At 41.4% G+C, this 20,608-nt stretch overlaps 2 long non-coding RNA genes across 24 annotated transcripts in view; one reads left to right on the top strand and one right to left on the bottom strand.

The window, feature by feature from the left end:
* The window catches only part of LOC113998683, a 105,302-nt gene that overhangs the window by 13,301 nt on the left and 71,393 nt on the right, over positions 1 to 20,608 (bottom strand). Inside the window, exons 8-9 of one of the 2 annotated variants that reach the window (XR_005564378.1) lie at positions 15,031 to 15,267; positions 6,221 to 6,329 (exon numbers count right to left, since the gene is read on the bottom strand). This is a non-coding gene — a long non-coding RNA (uncharacterized LOC113998683). The remainder of the gene's footprint in view (positions 1 to 6,220; positions 6,330 to 15,030; positions 15,268 to 20,608) is intronic. The other variant, XR_005564380.1, reaches the window with a different exon arrangement.
* LOC113998705 overlaps positions 1 to 20,608 on the top strand; it is a 68,382-nt gene that overhangs the window by 31,152 nt on the left and 16,622 nt on the right. For all 22 annotated transcript variants that reach the window (XR_005564375.1, XR_005564371.1, XR_005564362.1 and 19 more), the window contains 6 exons: positions 6,043 to 6,136; positions 8,260 to 8,391; positions 10,404 to 10,622; positions 14,006 to 14,100; positions 19,709 to 19,828; positions 20,238 to 20,391. This is a non-coding gene — a long non-coding RNA (uncharacterized LOC113998705). The remainder of the gene's footprint in view (positions 1 to 6,042; positions 6,137 to 8,259; positions 8,392 to 10,403; positions 10,623 to 14,005; positions 14,101 to 19,708; positions 19,829 to 20,237; positions 20,392 to 20,608) is intronic.

Below are 20,608 nucleotides of genomic sequence, written 5' to 3'. Positions count from 1 at the left end.
TTTTCTTCTCCTGGTATTTCAGGAAGGACTATGGTACAGTTGCTGGGAGAAAGAGTGTCCATGCTTTCCCAGATATTGGCATAGAGATTTAACTGGGCAGAAGCCCCCAGACTCTTGTGTGGGTGAGCACGTTGCTGGCTTGTGATCTGGTGTTAGCACAGGCAGCGCTAGCAAACTGCAGTACCTGCTGGGGTGTTTCCATCTCCTATTAAAAGTAGATTTATATAAAGTAATATTTCTCTGCACTGCCATCTAGTGAAGTTACCACGCTCTGTAAAGGCTTTGAGACTCTGGGCTGAGCGTTCTAAGAGTGAACTGTATCTCAGGGGCACACAGGGCTTGGTGCACAAAACAGAGTTCAGTGCAGAGCAGCTGGTACTGTCCTGAGGGTAACAGCAAATATTACACAATAAGTGAGATACAGTAGATGTAATGATTGTGACAGAGAGAGCCAAAAGGGTTTACTCATGTTATCAGAGGAGCAGGAGTGACTGGCAAAGCACAGATTCAAAACACTGAGTTTTAAATAAAGCAAGAATCAAATCTCTGCAGCTGCTGGAATGGTCCAAGTTCAGGCTTTTTTGGTAGGAAGTACCCAGGTTTCCTGGGGTCTGTATCTTCAAGCCCACGGAGTGATGCCAACCAAAATCCTCACTGGAGTTCTTTGGCCTAGAACTTGAGTGACAGTTTTTAAAACAAGCTTTTGAGACTCTCAGTGATGCCCAGGTTGTGTTGGGAAACTCCCACTGTGAGTGTGCTCTGACTGATGGGATTTGCTGCTCCAGTGCTGGGGTGGGCACCTAACGGGGTCCTGCTGTGAGCAACGTTCCACCTCTCCATTTCTGCTTAGCTCAATGAGATTGATTTTGTTTAAAGATCCTTGGCTATTTTTGGAACACACAAGTAGGTCAACCCATTGTTTCCTGATAGTGGAAATAGCTAAAATAGGACACACAGCTCTGAAATCATTACTCTCTCTTCATGGATCATTCAGTGAGCAAAATCTCTCGTAATACTCCTGTGAAAGTCGTCTTAAAATCCGAAGCTGTTCCCAATGCAAGTTGAAAATGGACATAATATTAATATGGTTTAGAAGAACTAAAAACTCAAGACAAGTGAAAACCAGATCCCAAATTTTGTGAGTTATCCCTCAACCATAACTGAATTAAGCATTATCTTAAAACATAAATGAAAGATGAGTTTATATTTTAAGTCGGGGTTCACTTCTAAAGTTTTTGGTTCCGGGCAGGACCCGTACATGCACAGACTTGCTGTATTTTCCAAAGCTGTGGAAAAGAAGTGAAGCAAATTGGTCATCTGGCAAATAAAAGACAAGTGCAGGGTGGAATAAGTTTCTGATTATTATTTATTTTGGAGTGAACCCTATTTTAAGGTCTTTCATTGAATTGTGTCATAAAGTGTAAATTACAGAACAAGATTTTTTAACTTTATTTGTTAAAGTGTTTGAGAAATCCATGAGCCTTTGAAAAATCTGGAGCTTGTAGTTCTGAATGAGTTTGCTATATTCAGAAATTGGAGCCATATTTAAAGAAAAGAAAAATCCTTTATTTTACTGAAGAAAGGCTAAATAGGATTGAGCTGTAGCCACTACCCCCCTGAGCCAAGCTGACTGACTGAGAGGAGCTGTTCTACCTGTCTCTTGAGGCAATGAATTACTGTCTTCTAAATAATCTCAGAATGCCAGGGCAGCCAGACAATGACCATGCTGGGAATTATAAGTAAGCAAACACTTTGGTTCATTGGCAACTGCACTGCTGATTTTTTTTCCATTTAATTTCCAACCAAATTGCATTTAAGCTTCTTTGTTCAAGGAGTTCCCTTCCCGAGTTAGACACAGTTAGGTTTGAATGCTTAATTGCCTGTTGTCACAATACTTACAATTCATTTTTATTGGAAAAATGCAGTCCTGAGTGGAAAACTTCAACCAGTACAGTTTGTTTATTTGCAGTTTCCTCCAAAGTGTTGCAAGGGGGGTTGGCATAGGGAGAATCTGGTTCCTAAGCAGCCCTGTTATAAACAAGCAGCTAAAAAAGTACATTAGGGACTTAGAGCTGTTAAATGCATTATTGTTCTTAATTCTGTGCTGTAAAAATGTTCTGTTGAAAGGATGAATCCAGCTGATCAGGTATGTGAATACTGAGCTATGCAGAACTGCTGCAATTGGGTTTGATAAAACAAAAGTTTCTCATTCTGTCAGTAACTTGAATACTGTCCTATTTCCACACAGGAAAAAAAGGTAATAAAAAATGAGACATCAAAAGTAATGAGACATCGAGAGTAACCTTTAAATAGTTTTCCAGTGAAAAATATATGGATTTTACTGCTAGCTCAGGCTAACATGTAGTATCTGCAGAAATGGCTTGTTTTCAGTCAAACCTCTCTAATCAGGTGTCAGAACAGGGTTTTGTTGTTTGGTTGTTGACTTTGCTTTTCTTGGAAGACATCCTGGCTGTTATATCCTCTCTTTCCGCTCTCCAGCCAGGTAGTAATTGTATTCCACCTTGTACACAGGGTTTCCACTACGTGTAAAAATAGTGCACATTAAAAAAACGTTGGGAGAAGGGAGAAAGATGTAAGTTAGACACTGCAGGTCATCCTGTCACGTAAGAACAGTGTCAGGCCCAATATCCACCTCACTCCAATCCCTGTATCCTAAAACCACCAGGAGGGAATACCTTAGGAATAAGAATTCCCAAGCAAATAGTGATAAAAGTAAAGGCTCCCAGGGAAACTTATTTGCAGCCCACCTGTCTTAGACTCTCCTGGTGGACATCACTGAAAAGTAATGTTGTAACAATCACTTCATATCGGTCGAGAAGAGCAGAGCTCGTCAGCAATTTATTACTGTCCAAGTTTATTTACAGTTCTATTTTTCTTTCCATTTACTGAAAGAGTGAAAGGATTAAGTGAAATATTTTTACAAAACAAATGAGTGGTTTTTTCCAGGAGGAAGGCAGAGGGATACTGCTAATAAGGACAGATTCCTTTGATGTCAGGCCTCATGCTGCATAAACTTGGTGGACCCATCATTTGTCCTTGTCATCTCGTAGGGTCTTTTGGCTCAAGGCCAAACAATTGATATAGTAGAGAGCTTCCAGCTAAAACAACAGCCTCTGCATCTTTATCTTCCCATCCATCAGATGGCTGGTGGAAGATAGGGCTAATTTGTCACTCTACCCACGTGGAAAAGTTTGATAAATGGTTTAATTAGACCTTTTTCTTTGTGGTTTTTTTGTGGGTTTTTTTTTTAAAGAAATCACATTTCTTGAGAACTAGAGGTTGGGAAAACAATGGCTAAGGATTGAATTAGAAAAGGAAAATATTTTTTCTTCAGTAAAGATGAGAGCAAACACAACCATTACACAAGTGGGAAGAGTACAGTTGGTGGGAAGGAGTTTCAAGGGAAAAAAACCAAACCACCCTAACACACAAATACTCTGTGAGCTGTGCAGTTACCCAGAGATAGTGCCTACTCCACTCCAAGCCAGAACTTGGCTTGAAATCTCATGCTTCAGTTTTGGGACAGAGGGAGGCTGGTCCAAGGCCATGTGCAAATCTTCTCCTCATGGGTCAAGGACTCAGCAAGTCCAGATCCCAGTTTAGAATGTTCCTGCTCAGGACATGCTAAAGGTAAACATGAATTTGCATTTTCTTATTTTCTCGAGGTAGTTTCGTTGCTTATGAACCTACATGGGTTAAAACCATTGGTTTTGATGTTTTCCAAACTTTCAGCCAGAAAAAAGGGAGGAAGAAACCGAGTAAAGTTCTGGTCTCAACCATTGTTTCACCCACCATGTTTGGACAATTATCCTCCCATTTTGCATGCATAATTGTGGCATGTATTCCCATATGTGGTGGATGTGTCTGTGACAGCTGCAAATCTTAAGTTAGATATGTCCAGTCTTTGTATTTCTAATCATCTTTTTATGTAACTGTTTCATTTGGGTCACCAAGGGAGTATATTTCTCCTTTCTCTGGTCTGACATAAATTAACAAAGCAAAAGACAAACTGCATCCTCCTTTTTTTTGATAAACTGTCCAGAAATTGGATGTAATTCAGAAATAATTTAAAAACTCTTTAACCTCTAGGCAGAAACCTATAATAGTGAGGGAAAGACAAATATTTTTCAATTAAAAAGATTTAGAATCCCTTTCTCTGTAGAACACTAATCTGAAATGACACTGAGGGGTAATAGGCCTGGTATTAGTGCTTCCCCAAGGAAATGTCTTATCTTTTGCACTAAATTAACTGTGTCTTTCTCACACATCCTAAAGCTGTCAGTTTGGGCATTTTGTGTAAGGAAGCTTCTGATTTAAAGTTTCTGAGAAGAAAGGCAAAACAAATGTGTTTAAACAAGAATGACCTTTCGTGCCCAGTCTCCACAGCCCGTTCTGAAGAGGATACACATTAACATTAAATCATTAGCACTCCTGGAAAATCCACAGGGACAGGCTGTGGGAGAAGCCCCTGTGTGGGTCAGATCCTGGAGGCGAGATGTGTAACTGCAGCACATGCCAGGAGAAAGTGATGATGGACTGGGATAACACTGGGGCCTGGCAAGGGCATCCAGCACAGCTACAACCAGAAATGATCCCTCCTGACTCCTTGGTGGCCTGAGACCAAATAATCACAATGCAAGTGCCACGTTGGAAGGGACACCTTTAATAAAACAGGGAAAAATGGTGTAACAAGGCATCTCCTGCTCCCATGGGCAGTGTAATGGGGATGGTGGAGCTGTCCATGCACGCAGTCTGGGCCCAAGGCAGGAGCTGCCCACATCCCATGTGAAGTGAAGATAAATTGTACCTGCAGCTTTAGATCTTCACTAGGAAACCTGATTTATCTAACTGCAGAATCTAAAAGTTCAGCAGTGTTACCACACAGTGAGGCGTGAAAAGTGCATTTACAGGATTATTTTTTGCATTGGAGGGAAAAGAAATGAAGCATTTTCTTCTGTATAAGAAATGTCTTGGACACGAGGAAAAAAGGATTATTTCGATCCCTGTGTTACTGATTTGCTATTTTAAAGTAAGTGAATATATCCAATATGTTTGACTATATATTAAAAGTAAGAACTGTCAGAAATAAAACTTGCTAAGTCTAGAGTAATTCTTTTTGATTTAGAGCCAGTTGTGGATATTAATATTTTAAATGAATTCAATATGTTTTGAATTGCTTTGCCACTTGGTTTACTTGGAAACTAAAACCATTTGTAACAAAACAGCTCAACGGCTTCTAAGTCAAACCAGTGTGTGAGAGCATGTGAAACTAACACTTCAGACCATCAAAAAAGAAACTTGTGGATTATATAAATGACAATGATTAGAAACCAGACCTAAAACTCTACAGGTACTTGGAAAAGAAAAATAATTCTCCACATTTTCACCTTATGATTTACAATAAGGTGCCTTTTTTCCCCCCCAGTCTTTTTTACTACACACAGAATAGGCTCAGGTACTTTTTTACAGGCACATTTAATACTAATAATGTGCATTTTAATATTTAGTACCATTTGCAAAATGAAGCCTGCTTTTAGTTTTGTTTATTCATACAGTCACACATCTTTAGAAGAACCTGTGAGTAGAGGTGAACAGCCCCTAACCCGTGCCAACCCCTGTACAGAAATCATGTCTAGCAGTCACTCCTAAGACATGAAATGAAGCAGGCTTTCAATACTTCACCTTACAGTAGAGTGAGTTTTATTCAAACCAAACTCTTCAAGTGTTTTATTTAGACCCTGAGCTGAAATGAACTCTGTAAAATGCTTGCAAAATAGACTTTTCAACACAGGTTTTCAAAATGATGCCTTCATTTTTATGCAGTGGCAAAGGTTGCACTGAACAGAGGGCAAACAGCAGCAAAGGACCTGATTTACTGAAGAGTAAAAAGCTGCCCAAATGGATCCCAGGTGGAGTTCAGTCCTGAGCAAAGACTTCAGGATTCGGTCATAGTGCTGACCACCATTGTGTCCACTACATATTATTAAGAATTAAATTAACTACATTTTCTTTTCAATACAGATTCCAGTTGCTCCTGGAGTCACAGAAAAGGGAAGAGGAAACACCGGGATGAGGGGATATAAACCCACGTGCAGGGACATGAAGCAGAGGACCTGTATGTACTGAAAGTGGTTTATATATGTGTGCTCTGATCTTTAAATGTAACCCTAATGCTTATCACGAGTTAGTAATTGCTTACCAGAACCAGACTGGCCTTTCAGTGTAGCATCAAACTCGAGGCAATGAGGGCAGCATGAAAAACAGCTTCGAAGTTGTCAATGCCTTGGACTCCTTTGCCTTTTCTTTGCCTGTAGAACCAGAAATGAATGTATTATCCTTTCAAACTGCTTTGATAAATCTCATTCCCTTTAGCATTAAACATTCCTGAACATTTTTATGTCTCACTGAGCTCTTTCAAACAAACATAAATTAATTCTCTAGCTCAACATTTATTCCCATATAAGACCTAATTCCCCTTGTCTTGAGTGTTATCCTTGTCATGGTCATTTGTGCAGAGTGACTTACTTACTCTTGCACCTGCTCTGACATGGCTTATCTGAAGCCATTCTCCATTATTCCTCTTTGCTTTTCTGACAAACCACTCTGTCAAACCTATATATTTACACAAGGAGCACCCCAGTAAACAGTTCATGTGCAATATTCAGTATTTGTGTAGTAGCTGAGAGGAGGGAAGCTGCTGACAAAGTGCATGAAGGTGATACAGACTTGATAGAAGGTGAGGTTTTTGTCCCAGCAAATCTTTGTAAAGAAATCAGTGCTCAGGAAGAAGGAAGGAATGATCCATCCCAGCTCAGACAGAGCCTGAAGCACGTGTATATTCATTCAATAATTCCTCTTTTCACGTGTAATCTTAAGTTATATGTCTTAGTGATGTAGCAGTCCTTGAATGAGTGAGATGGCACACCAGATGACATGACAAAAATATCAAGTGAACAAGAAGGAAAGCACAATTTGTGCTTCAGGGTATGACTATTTCAGAAAGTCCCTGCTTCCTCCTCCTTGTGTGTGCTGTGTCATATAAACAGACTATAAATTCTTCTATGATAAAGTGCAGTTCTGAAGTGCTGAGGTGCAACAGAGAAAACCAATCTGCATTAAGATACAACTGATTTGTCTCTTACACTTGACCTGCTGTTTGGCTGCTGAAGAGCCATCCTGTAATCGGACATGTCAAATTACCCCCTCATTTCCTTTAGCCAAGGGAAGCTGCTAAAGGAGGGCTCTGCCATACTCAGTTTAATTGAGATGATCATCCAAATGCACAGATGTTTATTCCACTCTCCTCCAGTGAAGGAAGTGGGACTCTATGGCTGTGACATTTCCAGGACTCTGGACAGGGCAGGATCCATGCAGAAGTGCTCTCCCTTGCACTGCAGTATTGCTGCACTGTTGGAATTAACTCAGCTCCGGTAAGGAGGCAAAAACTGAGGGAAAATGTTGTCAAGTAGCCTGCAAAATATTTTTTCTCCAAGTGACTTGATTTTGTGACTCATGTGTGAAGTTTACGTTATCTGCTGTTCTATTCCAATTGATATGTACATTTCTAACTCGCGTGTTGTATTTTTGCATATTATGGATCTAATTAAATCTGGAAGCAGATAACTAATTCCAAATGAAGTTAGACAGAGGTGACCTATAGTGTTAAACTTCAGTGTTTTCATATATTAGTTTCCTATTAGATTTCATATACTAATTTTAGAATTTAACAGTGCCAGTGACTTTATACTTAAGAGTTATACCCTGCCATTGGTGCATTTTAGCTAGTTATAAATTCAGTCAAATTCCTATTCCATCTATTACCAGCTCAATGCATTATACAGTAAAACTGACCTCCTAAACCTTCCCAGGTAAAACAACCAAACAAAGGCTGCTGAAAGCTCTAAATATCTAAAATGGTTTAAGTGTCCTTTAAGAAACTTCTTTCCAGTGCCTACATACATCTGCCCCCATTATAACTGTATTTTGGGGGGAGAAAAAAACCCACCATTTGGGAACTGTATTTCCTCAGGTAACATTGGTAAAACACATAAAATTCCTCTTGTTTAGGCCAATGTAAACTTGTGAAATCTGGAGGCTACTATGAAACATTTATAAAATTGCAATCCTGCAAAGGCCTTTGCGTGGTGAATGCCAGAAGTACCACCGTGTGCAGGACATATTTTTAATATTGATAAAAATGGAAAAAACCCCATAAGCTCAGCCAAATCTGTGTTCCAGGCTTGGACTGTGACCACTGACAACCTCTCAGCTACACGAGGAGTTCAAGGAGTGCACCACAGTTTGTCAGTGGCTCCCATGTACCTCTTGCTGCCTCATGTCTGAATGTCACCTTCCCAACTCTTCTGTGTGGTAAGGAGTGATGAAATGTTAGTTTAACAGGGAAAACTGAGTTTCAGATATACGAGCACTCCTCTGTTTCCTGTATTTCCTCATACAATGAAGATATGATCCTGATTTCAGGACTAGTGATATCTCACACTGACACAGTGCCTTGAGAAAACAATAGGATAGGCTGGCACAGGTACGATAACATATTAAATTGATATAGCCAGGATAAATACCTAGAAATGCCACCATGTACTAAAATAATGTATCAGCAACGAAGGACTGCAATTCCTACCTCCTTGAATTTCAGGAAAGGACTTCCATTTTCCTCCAGGGCCTCTCTTTTAATAGGGGAGGGGAGGGCAGCTGAGATTGATAAATACGCAAGCAAAACCACAAGTCAAATGGTGCAGGCTCCAGTCTGGATCTGCTGTATGTGATTCCAACAGCCTGGAACAACCAGCAGGAATTGCTGTTCCCAACAGTGGGGCATCTCCACAGTGCAGGGGCTGCTGTGCTCATTTATCAGGTTTTATGCTGAGAGTCCAGGTTTTACAGCAATACAGGACAAAAGCTGAGTCTGCATATTGTCAAGTCCACATGGAGTTTGTTTGAGGATGCTGTGATCAAAATGGAGAGGTTTTGTAGTGAAGACACAATTAAATCATAACTATCTTTTTCACAAAATGAGCTTTTACTGCTGGAATTACCAGCTGGGCTCCAGTCACAGCATCACCAAGGAGCTCTTGGACTCTTCCTTAGCTCTCCACTGGTGCTTTGCTTCTATCTGGCCTAACAGGCAGAATAGAGTCTGGCCTGCAAAGTTATCATTAGAATGTCAATAGAAATATAATTACATTTTCTCCAGCAATGGAATTAGCACCATTAGGAAACAAAACCATTTTAGGTTTCTCCTGCTGTGTTTGTATGAGCTTGGGGTCTCTAACTGGCAACCTGGGAAATTTGGCCTTTGTGCTCAAATAATGTAATGCTATGCTTTCCAGCTCGAGATGAAATTACTGCTGGTGGGGTTTGTGCCGTAGGAAAAGAATTGCTGTTGCTAAATCTTCTGATAGTTCAGGCTGCTTTGCCTCCCCACACGAAGAGAGTTATTTACATGGCTTTGCCTACATAGTTATACAGCTACAGCTTATGCACTGTGTGTTGTTTTGGGATGTCTTTTTAGGAATGTTAGTGTGAAAGATGCTACCATGTGAATCATTGTAAGTGCAATTTCTGTGGAAAAGAATATGAGCCTTCTGGTGCCCATTCCCTGTCTCCGTGAGCACACTCATTTTCTAAGACTCTGGAGGTGTGTGAGGGAGCTCAGCAGTGAGCTCTGGGATGCTGCTCCCTGCATCTCCTTACTGGGGACCCAGGGTGTGCTAAGGGTTTCCTGGCAGGCCATGTGCCCACATTTTTCCTGGTGAAGGCAAGGACTGGGGATAGCAAAGGGGAAGGGCTTGGGTAACCATAGACTTGTATTCTGTGTTTTAATGTACAAGTCAGTTAGGAAATAAATGAATCACTGGAGATTCCTGGAGTGTTTCTTGCACATCAGGAGATTGGCTTTTCCCTCAGCATCCCAGAAAACACAGTATTAGCTCAGAGTGATGGTGAGGAGCTAATTCTACCTATAATTGTACCTCCTGTACCAGTATTGCTGCATTCTCAAAAATGGTCCCAAATGAGATAAAATCACCAAACTGAAGCCAGTTCCTCTTACACGTAGCCGTGAGCCTTTTTCGAAGGAGTCTGAAATTACACTGCATGATAGGTATTCCAGCTGCTCCTTCAGCCTTGTCCAACTGCGGTGATTTAGAGCAAAGCCTTCATGAAAGCAACGGGAAATTTGTGCTCAGTCTTGCCTGGCCAGCTGGATTCCAAGTGCAAACCAAGCCTTTGTGCTGCCCTTGCTCAGGGATGACAGTACAATCAGGGTGGGGGTAGGTTGGCATTTTAGTTCAGACTAGAGTGCACTTCTGAAGCAAATTCCCTGATTTCTCCCAATTACCATGCTTGTCTTGGCACCGCAGGTCAGAGCACAGGAGCCGGACTTTGGGATGAATCCAGCATGAGAAAGGTGCTCCACAAGGACAATTCCTGTGCTCCAGCCAGGCCAGATTGGAAAACCCAACCAGGTGTGCAATAGGGATGTGGGGCCCCGACGACCAACTGGAGATCTGCTCCTATTTGGCTTTCCCATTACTTTCCAATGTAGATGGAGCCATGTGACACCCAGAGTCCCTCAGCAGGTAAGACAGTATTAGTGCATTACAGACTGTTGTTTTTACTAAATAGTTTTAATTAGGCACTAGAAAACCTAAAATAATATGCTTATCTCAAATAATTTAAACTCAAGGCTTTCAACTTCTTTGCACAGTTCCTTATTTCCCTCCTCAGCCAAAGAAGCAGCTCTGCTTTTGAGACTCTCGACTACCATATGCATGCTAAAAAAAACCAACAACCAAACCTCTCTTTTTTCCCTAAGATTTACATGCCAAATGTGCTTATTTACTCCTAGGTAGAATGAATCTTGTCCTTAATTACTTTTATACCAATTACATGCTTTTAATCTATGGTTTAGTGATTTATCACTTACAGCTGCAGTGAGCAAAACATACATAGGCTGGGAAACACATCCCTTGTGTAGATGGTGCTGTAGGGCCTTTTTAAATCATGCCAACCCCTGTGAGTTACTAAGTAGTTTCTAGGCTTTGAACAAATGAGCACATTTTAGTCAAGGCAACTCCTTATTAGGAGTATAAAAAGTGTAAAGCTCAGGAAAACTTGTTACAGAAAACTTAAGATCACACACTTTCAGGATTTTGTTCTAACATTCTGTATTGGTTTTAATCTTCCTCTTGTTTTTCTGCCATTGCTTTGAAATTGCAAGTGGGTAAAATTCCTTAAGTCAGGATAGGATGAATTAATTCACAAACTTTCTGGGTATGTGGATTTAAATTTTTTTGACTGATTTCTAGTATGTCAAAATCCTACACTTGTATTGCTCTCCCCTTCAGAACATGGGAAAATGACAGCATTAAAGAATTAGTCCCCAGAGCGTTATTAGCCACTTCCAACTGATGGGGTACAAAGAGGCTTGATGGTTTCTTCAATACACTGTGGTAAAGCTGGGAAAGGAATCCAGATGTCCTGGTCCCTCATCCTGTCCCTGAACCACAAACCACACGTCCTTGCCTTATTAGTGACAATCACAGCACATGCAAACAGACTATTTATATCTAAATATTTCATCTGTTCTCACTCATTATTCCCTAACTCACCAATGTAATTGTGCTGGCAAGGAGACAATCCCAGTGAGAGCAAACAGATTGTTAGGTTTTCTGCTGAGATACAAGCTGCAGAAGACCAACTCCCAAATAACTGAGATCAAAAGGACCGTGTTCCCATTGAAACATCCTTGGTCGTGCAGCAGGGGGACAGAAGGTTTCGTAACATCTTCCTCGGCCGACTCTGGCAGCTGCATTAAAAGCACTGATCAAGAAGGGTTAACTTGGAAGAGTATTAGCCCAGAATGAGTTTAGTCAAAAAGAAAAAAACACCCCAATAAAAAGGGACTTTGGAAAGTTCTGGGTTTTGAGTATCATGGGATATTTAACACTCCTCCAAGTTTGCATAACAAGCAACTCTGGACAGAAAAATAAGACGACTGTGCAAAGCAAATCCAAGATTCACATTTCATAAATATTGTTCCAAATTGCTTCAGTGATTACATCTTCTCTGATTAGCAAAAATCATGCTCAGTGTGGTGAAACACTTGCTTCCATGTATGGGGAATACCAAGGCACCTTGGGCAGGACACAAAAGTCATTGAGGATCCTGCCGCTGAAGTCAGCGACACCACATTTCACTCTATATAAGGCTGCCTCAAACCAGGACTGAAGTGGCAGCTGCAGTCTGCCTCCCAGATGCAGACATTGTAGATATATAATGTGCACGGTCCTTTTTATTTCCCAGTGACAGGCAGAAGCGTGGTGGTGTTTGTCAGCATGTACACAACACGTACACTGGTCCTTCTCCACAGGATACTGGAGTTTATCACCATAAAGCTTTAGGTTACTAATTCTAACCAGACTTAGAGCAAAGGCTGAGAGTACAACATTGATTCATAATGTTCAGGTTTCAAAAACCAATCTCCAGTTAACAGGAATATTTTGGCTGGAGTTTTCTGTCTGCTGACCATGCACTCCCAAACGTGGAGCACAACCAGTTGTATTTGAGAGCACTGGAGGGAGAAGGCAGCTAAAGAGCTCTGTGTTTTCATCTATTACTAGGCCAGAAATACTCCCCTGTACATGTGCTCTTTTGTTCTCTCTTGTGCAGTGTTGGGTGACCTGGTACAGTCCCTGTACAATTATGAAGCCCTCTGTTGTTTGACACCACGAGTGATATGGGCACCATAACCTCTGTGTGGCCCTGGAGCTGCACAGGAATGATTTCCTGCTCTCTGCAAAGGAAGATGCCTTCAGATTTTGTTAAATGATAACAAATAAGGAAAAGGAGGCCTCCCCTAGTTGTAGCAATCCTATCCCTCCCACTGGGCTTTCCTAGAGGTGGCAGAGTTGAAACTCCCAGGTTTTATTTTCAGAACATGATCATTTCTCATTTTGATATTTTAAAGTAAACAATTCCTGGTTCCCATGTATTATTCAAGGAGAGAGAAGTGGGTATCCAGTGCATAGATAATCAAACATCCAGCCTGCACCAGACAACCTTCTCAAATCACTTCAGAAACTTCCCTATTGCTGTTGTTATCATTCTCCATTCACTTCCTCCAATTATCCAACACTTCAAACATCGTATCCCATGTTTTCCCCACAGCTGTGGGGTGAAGCAAGCAGGAGCTGTGTTCCTTCCAGCTCCCCTGAACAGTGCTTGCCTACAGGAGAAGAGAGGGAGCTGCACAGATGTTGCTGGTATCACATTAATACAGAAACAACCTGTTGAATGTAGATTTGTTTTCAAACCTTTCAGTGAGAAAATATCGGTTTCAGAGAGAGGAATTAATGATTTTAACCTGCCTATCATGTTCTTTCATTGCCAGCACATAAAATCATTATTGGTGTTTCAAGCTGCAAGTAGTAATGTTGAGGATATTTTCATTACTGCCAAAACATTTACATGAAACTGCTATTCAGATCAAATTATCTTGGAACTGCAAAGCGTGCGTGGATTCCAAATTATCCAACTTGGAGTGGTGGCTGCATATTGAAATTACACAGCACAAACCAGCAAAACTATTGCTTCAGATTCACAGGAATGGCAAAAAAATAGCTCTTAAAAGAATTCTTGTCCTTAAATGCAGTACTGTTACAGACACAGGATTTGGCTGTATTTAAACCAGTATTTCACTACCACAAAAACAGAGCTTTGCACTCTTTGAGCCTGCTTGGTCCTGACTCTTGTTTCCACAGCCCTTTAAAGATGAGCAGCACTGCCCGAAGAGAACAGTGGCACGGAAGTGATGCATTAGGAAATTGAAACACAGAAGGTGAAGAGCTGGGACTGTTTGGGGAATGACAAACTGAAAGCATGAATTCCAAAAATGCAGTGAACTGCCAGAGGTGCTCAGTGCTGGGAGGATCCTATTAACTATCTCACACTTATCTTTCAGCAACACACCAGTTATGGAAAAGACTCTGAAACATCACCAAAAAGAGGACTGGGCAATACTGTGAATTTCAAGTCTTTGATGAACCATCATTCCAGGTATTTTGATGTGTATTCCTTTGCATAATGTTCTAAATACCATTACTGTGCTGCTTTTCAATAAGGATTCTGTGCTGCAATGAAAGAATCATATGGCCACGTTAAAGATGTCCCTAAAAAACATGTGCTTTCCTGGAAAAAACACAAAGGTCATTTTCCAAGAATCACAGGAAGGATTGTCTAATTTAGCAACACAGGTAAGGGATCATTCCTCTTTAGCAGAGAGGGGATGGACAGATGAAAACACTATATGCAGGAAAAACTAAAAACTTCTAACAGCCATCAGAAAAGGGTTTACAAAGGAAAGTGAGTGCTGTAGGAGAAATTCCTCACACCTGTGAGGAATATTGAGTGTGGCACTGGAGCAGGGTCCTTTGCCCTTTTGGGCCCTGATAAGGGGAGATTAACATCTAAAATTTGTGTGCTTTTTCCGTGCAAGTTTGTAGTTGATTTGTTCCCATTCCTTCAGTGAAATATCCTGAAAAGCAACAAAAAAAGCAATAGGGTAAGACAGGTCCCCCAGATGTGGTGAGGAGTGTTCAATGGGTGTTTGTCTGCAACAGGAAATAACTGCCTGTGTGCTCTTGCACCAGGCTGTGTTTTATCGTGGCATCAAATCACAGTGATTTCGGCATTAACTTGATACACAGATATTCTCTGCTGCTGGGTGTCCTGGGTGTAAGTCACACATAAGGCATCCTGTCTGGAACAATCTGGTATGCTTCTCTGGGAAAGGGAAAAGGAATTAAAGGAAGGACCATACTGGGAGGAAAGAAATGCTAATGATCTCTTCAGGGGCTGTGCTTTTCCCAGTTCTTTTAATGTGCATGCAGTGACAGCTCCGCAAAGTAGAATATACAGAAGGAAATGCACAGTGCCCACATTCCAATTCATAGTCACCCTCTGTGTTTTCCATGGTATTTTCATTACCTGGTGAGATGTCCGTGTCCCCAGACACAGGTACAGAATAGTACAGGGTGCAAAGCCAGAGCTCTGAGAATGCCTGAGCTGGTGAAGGAGAGACAGCCACGTCACCCCTCACTGTCTGCAGGACTGCTGACGTGGTAGGTCTGGCAATGGTCTTGATGGCACCTGGGAGAACAGGGGGACATGGTTTCCCACATCATCATCTTTGTTACAAGCTCTTGAGGCTTCTTTGTCCTCCACCTTAAAGACAAAGAATTCTGAATTAGTGGCTTTGATTCAGGAGGGCATTTCAACACCTAATTTAAAGCATCAGATGAGCTCCAGTGAGTACAGGAAGTGTGGGGGCAGTCAGAATCACACAAGCACATATGTAAATATTTCCCTGGTTGAGGCTTCAAGTTGCATTTGGGAAAATGGGCAGTTAGAGAAAAAGAAGAATTTCTTTTCTTTTTTTTCCCCAACAGCATTTAACTTCATTTTTCTTAAAGTAGGGATGTGTGAAAAGCTGCACTGTTGTAGATAAAAGTATATAAAACGTGGTAGATTAAAGATTTGGATATTGATTTCTCAGGAGACCTTTTCCAGTCTAGACTCTATTGACATATCCTGCCAATTTGTTTGTCTGGTCTCCCTGTGAACATAACATTTGATACTGCAGGCAAGGTAAAGATCTTTGATAAGCTTGCTGCTTCCTGTGTTCACAATGCACTTTTGAAACACAACTTAGAGCTCCTCTGCATCCCCCCCATCTTGCATGTTTTCACCATGTGCTTTCATGCTTTTCATTTGTGTACCCCGTGCCTTCATCCCGTGGTGGACCATTCCCAACTTCCAAATCTCCCATGGAGAGAAGGCAACACCCCCTCATCAGGTTTACCCTCTGCATGGTGGACACACACTGCTGAAGTGGTAGGAGTTGATTGTGATCTTGCTTGTTACCTGCCTTCACCCTTTGGTAGCTATTTTTACCAGTGCCAACAAACTGGAGACTTGGATAGGGACTGAACATAAGAAATTAAAGGGATTTCCACCAGAAAGATTCCAGAAACTAAGCGGATCTTCAGGGGGTGATGCTGACTCACTAATGGCACTTCTTGCAGTGCCTTTATTGCTTTTTAGTTAAGCACACAATGAGTCTCTATAATTAAGCCACAGGCATAATATGGGACAAAAGGCACATCTGGGGTTTTTTTCTGGTTTTAATTTTCTTCCTTGTAGTTATTACTGGGCCCACTCTAGTGGCAACAAGTAGACATGAAGAACAGTTGTGCTCAAATTTGGCCATTTCAGATGAATCTGTAAAATTTATGCTAGTTTCTGAAATACCATCTTTATTGCAAGTTACATAAAGCACATTTTTTTCTAAATGCCTTTGTTAGTCCAGATACTTTGGTTTGAAAAAAAAAAAAAAAGGGAAGAATATTTGAAATTCAAATTAAAAAATGATCTGACAGTAAATATATGTGTGTTGAAATTTAGGGAGACCAGGTCAGTCATCCACAAGGCAAACCATCTCTGTTTGGAAAAGTGTCTTTATGCCCTCCCCTGCATGGAATGAATGGAGTTCAAAGTCATGTAACCCAGTTGTGGCAAACAATCGTGGTTAACTTCCTGTGAAGACCCTATTATCAAAACAAAACCCTAAAACACTAAAGAAATCCGTTCTTTTAGGAATATTTGTTTCTGTACCTTGATACTGTGATCTCCCCAAGTGGCAGAAATGTTCCCATTTTCTTTAGCAGTGTGTCTTGCTAGGAATAACCTGCATGTATCTGTATGTGTATCTGGCATTAGCAAGTGCTTCACACCCTGAAGTTCCCCCGGGAAGCTTGCTTCCCTTGGCTCATAGCAAGCTTCCCGGAAAATCAGTTTGTACTACAGATGTAGAAGAGTCTTTGTCGAAAGGAAATTCCTCCCAAACCACGGATAATCATTATCCATTCTGAATGACCTAATTATCTTCTGCTTTTTTTTATTGTGTGGAAAAAGAAACAAGGAGCTTTCTCGCCCGGTCCCTCAGAAGTGGCCGAAATGCTCCGTGTCTAACGGAGATCACGGAATGGCCGCTGTCCCATTGTCCAGCGTGGGTGCCTGGGCTCGTAAGCCAGACATTAAAGTGAACAGAACCAATTAGCCCCTGCTCACAATGGCAAAACCAGCTGATGTTCCCTTCATTTGAAACAATGGGAGGACCTGCATGGGCTGTGTAACTCCTTCCAGAGTGGGACCGTGAGAAAGTGAAGCCCGTAAATGGCCTTTCAGTGGATGAACTCCTGAGCAGTCTTTCATACTGTGAACTCATCACTCAGCTGTCTGGGGGTGGTTTTCTTTAGAAAATCCCAGTTCAAATGCAACATGCCAGTTTTCAGTGATAAACCCTTCTGCTGAATGATATTCTGTCTCAGCACTGTGTTTACCCCAGTATGGATTTATTCAGCAGCATCTTTTCCCTCCAGCCCTCTTTTACATTCCTTACCATGCTTGTTCCTCTTCCTAATAATCATGGAATAGCAACGACCACCGATGAGAATGTGGCAAGAACTGAATGTTGCTCCTAACAATGGCAGTGAGGCTTCATTTAAGATTTGGATGCTGAGAGAATTCAAGCAAAGAAGTTGATGAGATCAGAAATTCAGCCCTTCCATATGAATTCAGTAACTTACTTCCTTTTGACTACTTTCTCCTCCACCTATTTGGAATCTTGCCACCACATCTAATCCCTGGATATCCAGAACCCAGTTCCTGGTAGCAACAAGGCTGAGTTCGAAAAATGACTGCTCTTCAGAGCTGCTGTACAGCACTGTGTCCCTTCCCACCTGGAATGTCTTCCAAGCATCTTCAGGCAACAGTCCATCCCTTGCAAGTGTGAAGTTCTTTGAACCAACAAGGCCTTTGCTAATGGCAAGGCACACGTGCCATGAACTTTGGGAAAACAATCCACAGTAAACAGGACCATCTACTTCATTCAGTACCTCTGGCAAGAGTCTGTTGCCTTGGTTGCCAACTGATGCTGTGAATTTCCTGTAGGCAAACATTCCTTATGAGCATCATTTCTCCTTCCCCAGCTGCTGCATTTCCCTGCAGTTCAGCTCAGTCTGGACACCACAGCTCCAGAGGTCTGACTCCTGCCTGGGCAGGCCTGTTGCCTGCAGCTCGATGGTCTGTTGCTTTCTGAATCTACTTCCTAAAAATCAATCTGAACTCAAATTAATTATTTCATGACTAAGACTCACTAATTCCTTTGCAAGAACTAACAGTGAAGTCATCTCAGTACAGGATACTTGGAAGAATGGTAGGACTTTGTGGTCATTGAAATGTAACTATGAGGTCTCCCCAAAGTGCCACTGAAAGAACGAGGAGACAAATACAAAGAAGGGCCATTTCCTTTATTATCCAAGAGATGGTACCAGAGAGCCCCTACCTCTGGATTATTTGTCTATCCAGTGGACTGGGTGAAACAACTACTCAGATTCACTAGTTTTATGGTCATTCTTCTCTTGCTCACCAATAGATGGGAGCAGAGATTTCTCGACTCATGAGATTTTCAGGCTACAGTACTTGCAGTTTTTTGAAGACTAAAAGGGGCAAAAAAAAAGAAAACCAAACAGTGACAATATAACTCATTCATGTGTCCACAGGGAGAAGGACATTGTTTTCTTTAGTGGCATACAAATGAGGGTTGTAATGGGACTCAAATGGAAACCAGGAGTCAGCACTCTTGAATTCTTTAACCTTGGGAATCTCTGGTTTGGTATCTAGCGCTGGTCAAAGGTATTTAATATGTTTACAACCCCTCATTATTATTTCCCAGATATAAGTGTGTTTTGCTTGGATCCAAGCCTTTACAAAAGCAAATAAACATGTCCTAAACTTCCATTCATTTTTCTTACAAGATCAAAGAGGAAAAGCTGTCCAGAAGTAAAAAGCTAAGCCTCTAATGAGATGATCAGTGAATTGTTTCTCTCTTGTACTATAAGCATTTAAATTACAGTATTGCACTTAGGGCACTCTGCACTTCTGACTGGTGTAGCAGGATCCAGACAAATCACTTCAGAAATTAGCTTTCAGCATAGGTCCCTGGCCTCTGACCTTTCATCAGAGACAAGCCAAATGCTGCCTATTAATTGTGCCTGACACTCCTCAAGGGGTGGATACACCATGAGAAGTTTCCTACCAACAAGAAGCAAAATCTTGGATGGCAGTGGAGCAGCTGCACAGGTACCAGCTGTGTGACACTGCAGTGCCTCTCTGCACTGAGCCCAGTGGGGTCTGTCTGTAGTAGATGCTTACCTTGGAGGGGCAGGATGGGCCTGGCACAAAAGCTACAACTAAACCTGCACTGATTTGTAAAATCCCTCACAATCGACAAGATTCATGAAGGTCCTGAGTCACTGACTCAGGGGGGTGCCAAAACCTTTTTATAATCCTGTGCTGTTAAACTAGAAAATGCTTTTTTTAAACCTTTTTACTGATATGAGTTTGCATAGGTTGGGGTTTGTTTGTTAGGGGGAATTTTGGTTAATTCATAGTGGGAATATAAAGGATCTTGGCTTTGAACTGCGTTTCTCAGCTTTTTTCATGTCTTTTGCTTTACTCCAGGGGATAGATCTCTCCAGCTGCCTTTCATGACATGGCCTGAAGCAGGGGTCTGAAGTGATTTTTTTTCCTTCCCTTCTGGCAGTAACCCTGCCAGATACAGATACCACTGGTCTTAACTAGCACAGCCAGAGCTGAAGTTGCCAAGAACTCTGGAAAAAAAAGGGAGGAAAACAAAGTCAGCCGACTGCATGCCAAGGAGGAGGTATTTTGGAAGTTAAAAACTCTGATTTGTTGTTTGGATGCATTTGGAATTTATCAAAGCCACGTCTTCATTCTAGTAATAAGCTCTACTAAAAACCAAAATCCTCTACATAAAACTGGCTTTTGACTTCATAATTTAACAACAGCAGCCTTTCTGAAATTATAGTTTCTGTTAGTGTCGAGTTAAAAATTAAAATTAAAACCTTATCCTGCAAGAGGGAGAAGTTTCACACCTTTTTATACCTTTCTATAATAAGATGGGGGAGGAGTTCCACAAAATTCCCCAGCAAAACATCAGATTAAGATACTGTGGTGATTCAAAATTTAAGTATGTAATGAAAGGGAATGCATCTTACCCAGCTTCAGCTGACTGGGGCTCAAGAATTAACTATTTGTCCTACCCTGTCAAGGCGGAAAAACAGGTACCTCTGGAACCCTCTCCACATGATGCTGTGGAGGGAATTTTTTACCCTGTGGAGAAATACCAGAGTTTTAATTCCCTATGGAGAAAACCAAAAGAAGCAGCTTCGACTCAACGCCCAGCTTTTAGATGCCTAAACTGAGGTGAGTTGAGTCCTGTCCCTGCTTAAGTGGGACCAGTTTTTTTGGAGTAATAGTTTCTCTTGAAATTATATCAGTGGGAGTATTGGTCCTAAACTGGACAATCAGGCAAGGGAGTGAAGACAGCTCCCCGTGACATGATGTAAAGTTCAGCTCTGAGTATCGGCGCTGTGCCTGCACTCACGTAAGGAAAAAGGATCCACTTAATCACGTGTTCTTT

The sequence above is a fragment of the Pipra filicauda genome, unplaced genomic scaffold (assembly GCF_003945595.2).
Source record: "Pipra filicauda isolate LSUMZ 115617 unplaced genomic scaffold, ASM394559v2 scaffold312_size1046226_pilon, whole genome shotgun sequence".
NCBI lineage: Eukaryota > Metazoa > Chordata > Aves > Passeriformes > Pipridae > Pipra > Pipra filicauda.
This window is presented reverse-complemented; position numbering and strand designations above follow the sequence as displayed.